Raw genomic sequence first — 12,682 nt, 5'->3', positions numbered from 1 at the left:
CATATGATGAAGAGATTTATGTCATGGTTTTGGTTCTCCATGTCGCGGACGTAGCTCATATGAAAAATACGAGTGGCGTGTTTCCTAGTAAAGAACCAAAACCGTGACAAATAGTACAAATAGTAATTGTTTGTTTAAATAAAATCACGGTGCTTTGAAAGAAAAGGTTATCATTGAGGACGTAAGCTGGCGATTTCAGTGCTTTGGTTTTGGAGAGTGTCTTTTCCAAACTGTCACGCTCTTCCCTATTCAAAGAATTCTGACACGTAAAAGACACTGGAAACATAAATCAGGCTTAAGGGCTGATTTGTAGTTCTGCAAAGGTTCATGGAATCACTTTTGCACCAACAGCCAAGCTGCAGAGAATAGATTTATGGGCAAATATATTTCACAGAGGCTCAGAGAAGTGAGTCAGCATGCAAAACCAGAACCAGAACCAGTGCAAAAGCAAAATGGAGTAGTTTGATGGTGTGTCAGAAGAGGGGAAAGGTTTTAAGAACCTTATAAGACATATTGTCAAAACATTACAAAGAATCAGAATGAATTCTTGGAGGATGTTATGGGGTAACTGGTTGCACTAAATTGCCCATAGATGTGAATGTGAGTGTGAATGTGAGTCTGTCTCTGTGTTAGCCCTGCGATAGATTGGCAACCTTCCCCAGGGTGTACCCTGTCACTCACCCAAAGTCAGCTGGGATTGGCTCCAACTTCTCCAGCAGTATAGATATTGGATGGGTGGAGTTCAGTGTTGTTTTCATTAATGATGACGATGACGAAATTATTTCGTTAACGCACCTTTTTCATGACTAAAACGAGACAGTGACGAGCTAAACATAACTCTTTGATCACGAAAATATGACGAGACGTATCTGTTGTTTTCGTTGACGAGACGAGACGAAAATGTTAGTGGGTTGGCAATTGAGGTATTTCACCTGACGTCACAGGGTCACGTGACGCCCCGGTGTCCGCCATTTTGAACGTCAAGCTACATACTAACGCTGCAGACAGAGAGGGAGAACCAGCTTGGAAAAAAAAACGTGTTACAGACACCTAGAATAGATTAATTTGTCAGTAAGCACTCTATAAATAACCATGGTGTTTGCTTGTTGTGCTGTGGGCTGCCACAACAGACAGGGACAGCGTGCAGGACGCTCCTTTTACCGGTTTCTAGTGATGGGAATTTTGGCTCTTTTTCAGGAGCCGGCTCTTTTGGCTCTTCTTACTATAAGGAGCCGACTGTTTCGGCTCCCAAACGGCTCCTGAGATTTTATTTTTGATTTAATTGCTGCAATTAACTAGTTAATTAATTACATTATTATTTATATTTTATCAATAGGATGTTTTCCATTTTATTTTTTAGTTTTTGTAGCCATTGTAAAGCTTTGTAAAGTATAGCAGTGTAACAATGTTCTAGCTATAGAAATAAAACTTACTTACCAATTAATAAATTATTTTCTCACAAACATAATGCAAAACTGTGTTATATTACCAATATAAAATACACAGCTGATTTTCCCCTCCTCAGGTGCCTCACAGACTCGTCTCCCCTGCGCTCCACAGCTTTAAGCATTACACCAATTTTCGTATTTTCGCAGCTGTGAATGACATCAACCCCCCCAACCAAAAAAAGTAGGCGTACACCATGCTACTTTTTTTCCTTTGAATGGTAATAGACAACACAAAGACGCAATCGGACAGCAACTTTTTTTTTGTGAAAGTCTCTCTCTCTGAGGCACCTAAGGACAAAAAACTAATTCGGCTCCCCAACTCGGCTCCCACCGAAGAGCCGGCTCCCGTCGTTCACTTCAAAGAGCCGGCTCTTTGAACCGGATCGTTCGCGACCGACACATCACTACCGGTTTCCTACTGACCCAGACAAGAGGGCCAAATGGATTGCAGCTGTGAAGAGACAGGATTGGGAGCCAACAGAGTACTCCAGACTTTGCAGTGATCATTTCATTTCAGGTTAGTTTATCAGTTAACGCAATTTTGATAAAATATATAGCAAAAAGTAAATGGGTCAGTGTTTGTTAACCCATCTGAGCAGTGAAACAAGGCAGTGTTAATTTGTCTAGGGTTGCATGTAGCAGACATCAGACATAAAACGCAATAACAGAGGCTAGAAAGAAACGGGACACAGAAATAAATAAACAGGGCTCCATACCAAGGCTGGGTACAGTGTTTGTGATAAAAGACAGATCCAATTTAACACGAATCACAGCTTACTTTCTTGTTAAAATGTGCAAAGGTCTCCACCATCTCATACCACCTTGCACTGAAGGACTTAAGCGTGCCGTCCAAAATGGCTGCGTCACGTGACTTGGTCACGTGGGTGAAATACCTCAATAGGACTATCAAAATGCATGGCGTTTCCTCCAACAGCGCGTGCAATCTGTCTGCCAAATGCTGAAAATATCAGCAATGCACCTGCATCCTGTCCTTGTTTGGTCACGCCCACCACCAGGCATGTCTGGGCACAGTGCACACCGGGGCAGCCACACACAGTTCATGGACCATGGCAGCGGCAACGCCAGCACAAGGGCTTGGTGGGCGGAAAAGACATGATGATTTATGGACATACTTTACACATATTCCAGCAGAAAATAAAACGGAATGCCTTGTAGTGGGAGACAGAGGTACACGCTGTGGCTATAAACTACGTGGCAAGAATACGACCAACCTCAAGAGGCATCTAAAGGCTCACCATGCTGCTATTTCTGCGACGGTAAGTTAACGCTACAAGAAGTCCTGTTAACAAATCACGCATACGTTTGCTAGCTTTGGTTAATGTCACTCAACAATCGGGCTGTGATGAATTTCCTATGAAGTTTTCCAAAACACCGTGACCTGGCGAAAATGAATGGGACTGCTAGCTTCATGCTAAAGTTGGCTTGGTTAAGCTAACTTAAATTCAATTAACATGTCATGAGTAAAACTTGTCCTGCAGGGATTATTGGTGGGACAGCAACTGAATGCTTTGTCATATATTGACCCATATTTGAGTCACTGTGAAACATATGGGGGGAAATGTAGCTTTTCAGACCTGTTGCTGTGCCTTAATATGTCTAAATGAGCAGCAACACACCTGGCTACTCTAAAGTTAGCAGCACGTTTAGCCATCATACTTACATTAACGGACAGCGTGGTCATCTTCTAGTTGTGTGTTCATCATGACATGTTTGTGCTTTATCATCGCATTGCGACATGTTAAAGGGAGGCAGAAACACAAGTCTGTGAACAATGGAGTATACACACTAGACAGCGTTTATGTAGAGAGCATGCACGCTAGACAGCGTTTATGTAGAGAGCATGCACGCTAGACAGCGTTTATGTAGAGAGCATGCATGCTAGACAGCGTTTATGTAGAGAGCATGCACACTAGACAGCCTTTATGTAGAGCATGCACACTAGACAGCGTTTATGTAGAGCATGCACACTAGACAGCGTTTATGTAGAGCATGCACACTAGACAGCGTTTATGTAGAGAGCATGCACACTAGACAGCGTTTATGTAGAGAGCATGCACGCTAGACAGCGTTTATGTAGAGAGCATGCACACTAGACAGCCTTTATGTAGAGCATGCACACTAGACAGCGTTTATGTAGAGCATGCACACTAGACAGCATTTATGTAGAGAGCATGCACGCTAGACAGCGTTTATGTAGAGAGCATGCATACTAGACAGCGTTTATGTAGAGAGCATGCACGCTAGACAGCGTTTATGTAGAGAGCATGCACGCTAGACAGTGTTTATGCAGAGAGCATGCACGCTAGACAGCGTTTATGTAGAGAGCATGCACGCTAGACAGCGTTTATGTAGAGAGTATGTTATGCACAACCTGTCAACCTCAATTACAATTTCCTATCTCTGTATTGGCCTAATTTAATGTTTTAAAGTAATTATTTTTTCGACTAAAATGAATGACTAAAACTGGACTAAAACCCTTTTAGTTTTCGTCGACTAAAACTCGACCAAAACTATCGAGGATGGACTTGACTAAAATGTGACTAAAACTAATAAGCATTTCGTCCAAAAGACTAAGACTAAAACTAAATCAAAAATGGCTGCCAAAAACAACACTGGTGGAGTTCAGTATATTATTGATTCTAATAGGTAAAAACAGCTAAATCCAGATTTACTGAATACAATAGTTTGCTTCTTCCATCCATTATTTCTAATAAAGTGAAAATCATGATTTTTAATTTTTATTTTTGGATGTATTTTGTACATTTTGGTTTGGTACATGCAGCCATACCGCGAGTTGGCCTAGCGGTTAGCGTGTCTGCCTCTCGACTGGAGATCACAAGTTCTACTCACAGTTGGGTCATACCAAAGACCATCATAAAAATGGTACCTACTACTGTCTGGCAAGGCACGTTGCAATACAGAAGTGAGTGGGGAAGTCAAACTCTCGTGGTTACCAGAGGACTAGCCCCCCACTGTAACCCGAGCTGTATAGGTGAGAGGCCGAGGGCTATTGAAACGGAGATCGGCGCCGTACCCATATGCCTTAAAGAGTTGGTTAGTACTGGGACAGGAGACTGCCTGGGAAGACCAGATTCTGGCATGAGATGGACTTTGACTTGACTGACTGACATGCAGCCATAATGTGCAGTTCACTAATGTCGAGAGACACTACATACATGAAAAGTTCATTCCAATGTGAAACTTGGTGGTGGAAGCATACTGTTATGGGAATATTTTGCTACTTGAAGGTCTGGAAGGCTTGCAGTCATCAAGGGAGAAATAATTTTAGAGTTGTATTGAACTCTTGTAGCTGTATATCATGATCTCTGTATTTGAGACTCTGTAATCTCATGATCTCTGTAAGAGGTTTGGTCATGCAACATGTCAGTGTTCCAATCTACAGAAATAAATCAACAACAAAGTGAAGACGGAAGAAAATTCATGTTTCAATGGCCAAGTTTTGACCTCATTCCTATGTGATATAAAGCAGGCTGTTCAAGCAAGTCATCCCAAAGACATGCTGTGCATATGAACTGATTCGGTTTCAAGTCGTGGAATAACCTGAAATAATGGCTAACCAATGAAGAGCACTAATCAACAACTACAGAAAGCATTTGTCTAAGGTTATGGAGTTACTAATTACTATGTGCTAATTGTTTTTGCATCAGTATCCTTAAGTACATTCTTAGAAAATTTGACTCCTCAAGGGATCTTTGGATAATTTCTTGGCATTCGTTTTAAAGATTTTAAAGAATTTGTTACTGCTGGAACAGCTCCACATCCCTAGTCTTTAAGATAATCTGTTTATCATGACTTGGCCAATTCATTTTTGAATAAATAAATGAATGAATGAAGCTGTTTATTTCTGCTGACAGATGTTCTGCAGATTATCGTCTGTAGCACTGTATTACCGCTGTGTGCTCATCAATGACTATCGATGGGTTTTTGTGCAGAGCCAACATTGACCTAAACGCCAAGGTCTGCAGAAGTTGACCCATCAATGGAATTGATGTTCATTTGTTCCAGTCCAGATTGAGTTAACTGGATATTGCACATGCAATAGATTACCCAATAAGCAATGCAGTGGCTGGGATGGACATTAATCTCGGTGGGTTTTGGTTGAAACTTACTGAGGCTGCAATAAATGATTAACTATCTGAGCAACTATCAAACGTTCCTACTATACATCAGGAGTGGTTGGTATTAGCTAGTTTTTCAAAGATAAAAGGTTTTATTTTTAGCATTCAGATTATTTGGTAGATTTAAGGAGAATTATTTTGGAGTACTGTTGAACCAAGTACAACAGCATCACCAATCCTGAAGGCTGGGCCTGATTCTTCCTAGCCTAGACTGTACATTCCCATCTGTCAGGGGAAATGTTTTCTAGATTTGATCTCCATTTCAGCTCATATTTTTTCAGCCTGGAGGGCTCAAGAGAAAAAAAAGGCTAATACTAGGTACACTAAGAATACAATATCCACTGAAAATTTTCTCTATACCATGTTTGCGTAGGTTTTTGCCACCCATCCATCCATCCATTATATGGAGCCACTTATCCTGTACAGGGTCACAGGCAAGCTGGAGCCTATCCTAGCCAACTATGGGCAAGAGGCAGGGTACACCCTAGACAAGTCTCCAGATCATCACAGGGCTGACACATACAGACAACCATTCACACTCACGGTCAATTTAGAGCCATCAATTAGCCTAACCTGCATGTCTTTGGACTGTGGGGGAAACTGGAGCACCCAGAGGAAACCCATGCAGACACGGGGAGAACATGCAAACTCCACACAGAAAGGCCCCCATCGGCCACTGGGCTCGAACCCAGGACCTTCTTGCTGTGAGGCAACAGTGCTAACCACCATACCACCCAATTTTTTGCCATGTAATTTTTTAATTTGTTTTGCGTTTCAACTCTTTGTTTTTACATTATAGACATTTAGCAGATGTTCTTATCCAGAGTGATGTACAACATACCCAGAGCAGCGTGGGGAGCAGTTGGAGCTTAGGTGCCTTGCTTAAGGGCTGTTTTACAATCAGGGTACAAAGTTTGTGTCACAGGGGTCCAAAATTCAAATTGATTCAAACTGGTTCTTGTACCAGTTTTTAAGTGAAGGACAAGTTAAAGAACAGATTTCAGGTAATTTTTTGACCTATGTGTATGGTAGTTTTGTGTAACCTGCTATAAGATAAAGAAGATTAAGTGGAGCTTTAAGCAGGGCTGGGAGAAACAAATGAAGTGATTCTCGGAGAGGACATTTTTTTTGACAATTCAGAATCCACTACTTCCATAGTGCTTTTAAATATAAGGCTGTAAGCTTTGTGTTAGTTGTCTCTAATATTTATGTCCCAATATCTTGACCACATTTTAGGATGAAAATAATCATTTTAGATATGTTATTTTATATTGAAAAATTAGCTGTCTCGGAGAGGACATTTTTTTGACACAATTACATACTAATTTGATCAAAATAGTCTGAAAACTTACTGGCATTCAACATTAAAACTTAACTATGTTTCCAATGATATGGAACCAAATATTTGTTTTATGGTATAAAGAATGATTTAAGTGCATCCCTTTTGGAGCTACCTGTGGTCAAAAATCACTTTTTCTAAATGACAAGAGTAATTTTGCTAAATATGACATATTGCCATACATTCACCAAAAATAATGTTATCACCAAAATTTTTTTTTGCACGGTAAATAGAGCTATCACAGGGCTACAATAAACAACCAAGTTTATTTAGGCTACGTTTACATTAGACCGTATCTGTCTCGTTTTCTTCGCGGATGCACTGTCCGTTTACATTAAACCACCTGGAAAAGCTGGGAAACGGGAATCCGCCAGCGTCCACGTATTCAATCTAGATCGTATCTGGTCCGGTGCTGTGTAAACATTGAGATACGCGAATACGCTTTGCTGAGCTCTAGCTGGCGTCCTCATTGGACAACGTCACTGTGACATCCACCTTCCTGATTCGCTGGCGTTGGTCATGTGACGCGACTGCTGAAAAACGGCGCGGACTTCCGCCTTGTATCACCTTTCATTAAAGAGTATAAAAGTATGAAAATACTGCAAATACTGATGCAAATACTGCCCTTTGTGTAGTTATGATTGTCTTTAGGCTTGCCATCCTTCCACTTGCAAGTAGTAAGTGATATGCACTGGGATCACACACACAGCGGCTCAGTCCCGAATCGTGGCTTGTGCACTTCACTCGCGCGCTGTGTGAGCTGCGCAGGGCCGGAGTGCGCACCCTCCAGAGGGCACTCGCTGTTCAGGGCGGAGTGATTTGGAGTGCAGGATGCCTGCGGAGCCGAGCGTATCCGTGTATTGGTGTTGCTGTGTGCACGGCTAACGGTTTTAGTGTAAACGTGAATCGTTTTAAGAACGTTAATCTGATGATCCGCTGATTCGACGTAATGTAAACGTAGCCTCAGTCAAGCCTTTTGATATTGAAGATAATAAGTGTTAAATGTGATTTTTAGCTTGCATACCCTGATTGTAAAACAACCCTTAAGGGCACTTCAGCCATTCCTGTTGGTTCAGGGAATCGATCCGGCAACCTTTTGGTCCCAAAGCTACTTATATAACCATTAGGCCATAGCTTCCCCCATGGTACTTCACCAAGTCTTCTGTATACCATCATGGTAGATGCACTCACACACACACACTACTCTCAGCAGAGTTTTGGGGAGCGTCTAACAACAGACAGGACTAATTTTCTGCTAATTGGAGCACCGGAAATTGCACCTCCTTTTATTTTACTGCTGCTCAGATGGAGAGACATGTGATCCACTGTGACTCCAACCAAGCCCCCAGACTGCAGGTGTGAGGGTGTGTGTGTGTGTGAGAGACAGAGAGAGAGAGAACGCACAACGCTAACCATTTTTTTCACACACAGGTGGAGGAGGTCAGGCCTCTGGACATTAATATGGCTTAAATACAACATGACCTCTGCCCGGGGCCAGACACACATGGGAGAAAACACAAGCCAACTGCTTCCATTGTGGTTTTTCATCACCAGACTCTAAAACCGCCAAGCTAATTCAATTGATGTTCATATTTTTCTTTGAACCCCACAAGGGCAACGGTCAGCCAATTTCTAACAACTGTCACAATATTTTAGAAATCACAAGACACCACTAAGTATTCAAACATGCTGTATTTATCTACTTGTCACCAAGCCCAGTTCATCACCGCTAATGTGGAATTATGTCACCGGCATGTGATGGCTATCGGCTCCTGACTCATGTGGACTGGAATAACAATGAGAAGATCAGCTTCAACACCGCAATAATAACATTTCTAAGGAGATTATTCTATTAGCCTTGGCTGGAGACCTCTATGGGGAAATGTGCTACTTCCTGATTCCTAGATAAAGGTAAAAGGTGCTGTATTAAAAAAAAAAAAAAGGCCATGTTACTGTAAATATGTTTTTGTATGAATGTTTTTAGTAAGACTATTTCTTATGAGAATTATTTCAATAAAAATAAATAGTATGGGTCAAACCTTACAACAAATAGTTTCCCTTTCAGAAAAGAAGTGCATTAGAGAGGGTCAGTTGATGCCAATGAATTGGTGTGCATTTCAAAACCTCAAATACAAATAATACCAACTAAAAAATAGATAAAATAAATAAAAATGTTAAATATACATGCAATTATTTTGTGCCAATTTTACTCTGGAGTACAAAGTGAAGAGCTTATTATTATTATTATTATTATTATTATTATTATTATTCCTTGATGCTTGGACTGAACACTAATGCTTAATTTTTATTTATTTTTTTAATTCTGAATTCATACTGCCATTACTTGCATTCTGTTCAAATATAACTACGAATATTTAAGGTCAAAAGATTGGACAGATGGACATCAATGTCATCATGGGCATGAATGTCATGGCAATGCTATAGGCATTCAGTGATTTCTTTAAACTGCTCTTTTTTGTGGCAGAATGATTGTACAACATTCAACTTTAATAGGGAAAAAAATAATTTGATGCACACATTTTTATTTATTTTGGGTTTTCTGAAACCAACACAGGGTCAAAACTGTACATACACCAACTCAGAGTATCAATTCAGTGGTCCAAAATGTCTTTGACTACAGCTGGTAGCTTCTCTGTGCCAACATAAAAAGGGTTTGTTTGACAGCATTCATTGAATTGACCAACAAGAATACAACGGGAAAGTCCAAGGAGCTCAGTGCAGATCTGAGAAAGAGGATCATAGATTTACACAACTCTATAATGTCTCTTGGAGCCATTTCTTAACAACTGCAGATTCCAACATCATCAGTTCAAACAATTGCATGTAAGCACACATTATTGGGAGGTGTAGCCACTTTGCTGGGTGAAGACCCAAATTGTCACCTTCAGCTGAGAGGAACCTGGTTTGAATGATCAGGAACAACCCAAGAACCACCAAGCCACAGGCCTGCCATGAACTGGAAGCTGCTGGAACATTGTGTATAGTCAAGTGACTTTTACATCACCATGGACTGAGAGGCTGCTGTCCAAGAAAGAAACCCCTGCTCCAAAATCTACACCTTCAAGTTTGACTAAAGTTTGCAGGTGACCACATGGACAAAGACAAAGCCTTTTTTATGGTCAGATAAAGACTGTTTGAGTTGTTTGGCCACAATTACCAGAGGTATAGAGGTATAACTGTACCAACTGGTTTGCATGGTGGTGGTAGCATCATGTTCCGGGGCTATTTTTTACAAAGTGGATGGAATATTGAAGGAGGAGGACTACCTCAGAATTCTTCAGCATAACCTCAAACCATCAGCTAGACAGTTGAAACTTGGATACAACTGGGTGTTCTAACAGAACAGTGACCCCAAGCACATCAAAGCTGGATAAATTGATAAAGCAGGCTAACATTAAGCTTAAAACATGTTCTGATCTCAAACCTATCAAAAATATGTGGATTGTGCTTAAAAGTCAGGTCCATGCCAGGAAACAAAAAATTAATTGAACTCTACCAATTCTGCCAAAAAGAGGGGTCAAACATGAAACCAGAATTCTACCAGCAGCTGGTTGATGGCTTCCAAAAGTCTGGTCAAGGTGAAACTTGCTAAGGAACATTTAACCAATTAGGTGTGTTGTATGTATATTTTTAACCGTGTATGTATCATTTTGACTTCAGAAAACCCAAAATAAATTAAAACTTGTGCACCAAATTCTTTTTTTTCCTAATAAATATGTATGTTGTGCAATCATTCTGCCTCAGAAAAAAGAACAGTTCAAATAAATAAAAACAGGGTCGCAGGCAAGCTGGAGCCTATCCCAGCTGACTACGGGTGAAAGGCGGGGTACACCCTGGACAAGTCGCCAGGTCATCACAGGGCTGACACATAGACACAGACAACCATTCACACTCACATTCACACCTACGGTCAATTTAGAGTCACCAGTTAACCTAACCTGCATGTCTTTGGACTGTGGGGGAAACCGGAGCACCCGGAGGAAACCCACGCGGACACGGGGAGAACATGCAAACTCCACACAGAAAGGCCCTCGCTGGCCGCGGGGCTCAAACCCGGACCTTCTTGCTGTGAGGCGACAGCGCTAACCACTACGCCACCGTGCCACCCCCTATGTATTCTAAAGTAAACTACCCAGCCACTGGGGTTGCACAAGCCAGTGCTTACTTAGTGCCAGTTCCAAGCCCGGATAGATTGGGGAGGGTTGCAGTCAGGAGGGGCATCTGGTGTAAAACCTATGCCAAATCAAATATGTGGAACAGATCCGCTGTGGCAACCTCGAACGTATGGGAGCAGCCAAAAGAAGAAGGAAAAGAAGAATCTTTTAAGAGGATTTTATAATTTACTTTACATTTTGGTAGCTATTTAAGTCAGATTTTAATTTCTTATGATCTTCTTTCTTCTTTTATTCAGTAGTAACAAGCTGAATGACAACAAAAAAATATAATGTTTCAGATTATGTTTTATACTTGACTTGCAAGTGGCATCAAAGCAAAATAGAAACCTGGATGTCGGCCATGTTGGTGGATATACAAATGTGGGGTCAAGCGACATTCCATACAAAACATAGTCATGCATGCGCAAATCTCTTTGTTTTTCCACTGCTTTAAGTGTTCTTTTAGCTCTGCCATATCTTTGTGCTGTATACGGTTGCGGTCACAACAGTATTCATGACCGTGGCACGTTCTGATTTTTTATAATTCTATCCGTGATTCGGAAAGAGGGCGAGGAAACTCTGAGGCTTAGTACGGAGAGGAGACGAGCAAGGCTGAACAACATCGGCAGGGCTGATCTAACAGAGGCTAAAACCAAAACAGCTCATGTTTGCAGTAATCATTTTATCTCAGGTGAGATTCAAAAGCTTTCTCAATAATATCATGGAAGAATTTTATTTCATGTTGCTAGAATTTTGCTATAAAATGAGTGTTCTCTTGTCGTGGTTTACTTGGTTGTGGTTATAATTTTAACATGTGTATTACCATTTCGCTTCTAGGAGTGCCAGCAAAATTATATGATAGAAACAATCCAGACTGGGCACCCACTCAGAAAATGGGCTATGTGACCTACTTATTCAGGTGACATACCTAACAACCTGTGTTTTCTCTCTCTTTTCTCTCCCCCCCAAATCTGTCCCTCTGAGTTACATGTCGGTCCTGAGACCGAGATGCTGGCCTCTTCTGCTCCTCGGATCTGCCTGGTCCATCCTGGTGCCCTGTGTCTGGTTGAAGTCTCATCGCATTGCTCCTGTGGAGGACGGCCCCATGTGGACAGTTGGGGGTCGCGCCTGGAGGATGCTCTGGACTCTTGCAGTGGTGTTTTTGTGGCTGGGGACTGCAGTTGACTTGCTGACTTTAGGACTGCAGTCGACTTGCTGACTTTGGGACTGCGGTTGCCGTGAACGGTTTTGCACTCGGGTTTCCATTGGTGGGGGGTTTATAGCATCAACGAAGCTGACTTTGTTAGGACTGTTAATGTTATAGTCATGTTGTTTGTTGTTGCCCAGATGGGGATGGGTTCCCTTTTGAGTCTGGTTCCTCTCGAGGTTTCTTCCTCGTGTCGTCTGAGGGAGTTTTTCCTTGCCACCGTCGCCACAGGCGTGCTCGTTGGGGATAAAATTAGGTCATATTTTAAGTCGTTCAAATTCTGTAAAGCTGCTTTGCGACAATGTTTATTGTTAAAAGCGCTATACAAATAAATTTGACTTGACTTGACTATG

This window comes from Neoarius graeffei, chromosome 21 (genome assembly GCF_027579695.1).
Source record: "Neoarius graeffei isolate fNeoGra1 chromosome 21, fNeoGra1.pri, whole genome shotgun sequence".
In the NCBI taxonomy this organism is placed as follows: domain Eukaryota; kingdom Metazoa; phylum Chordata; class Actinopteri; order Siluriformes; family Ariidae; genus Neoarius; species Neoarius graeffei.
Note: the sequence above shows the minus strand (reverse complement) of the source record.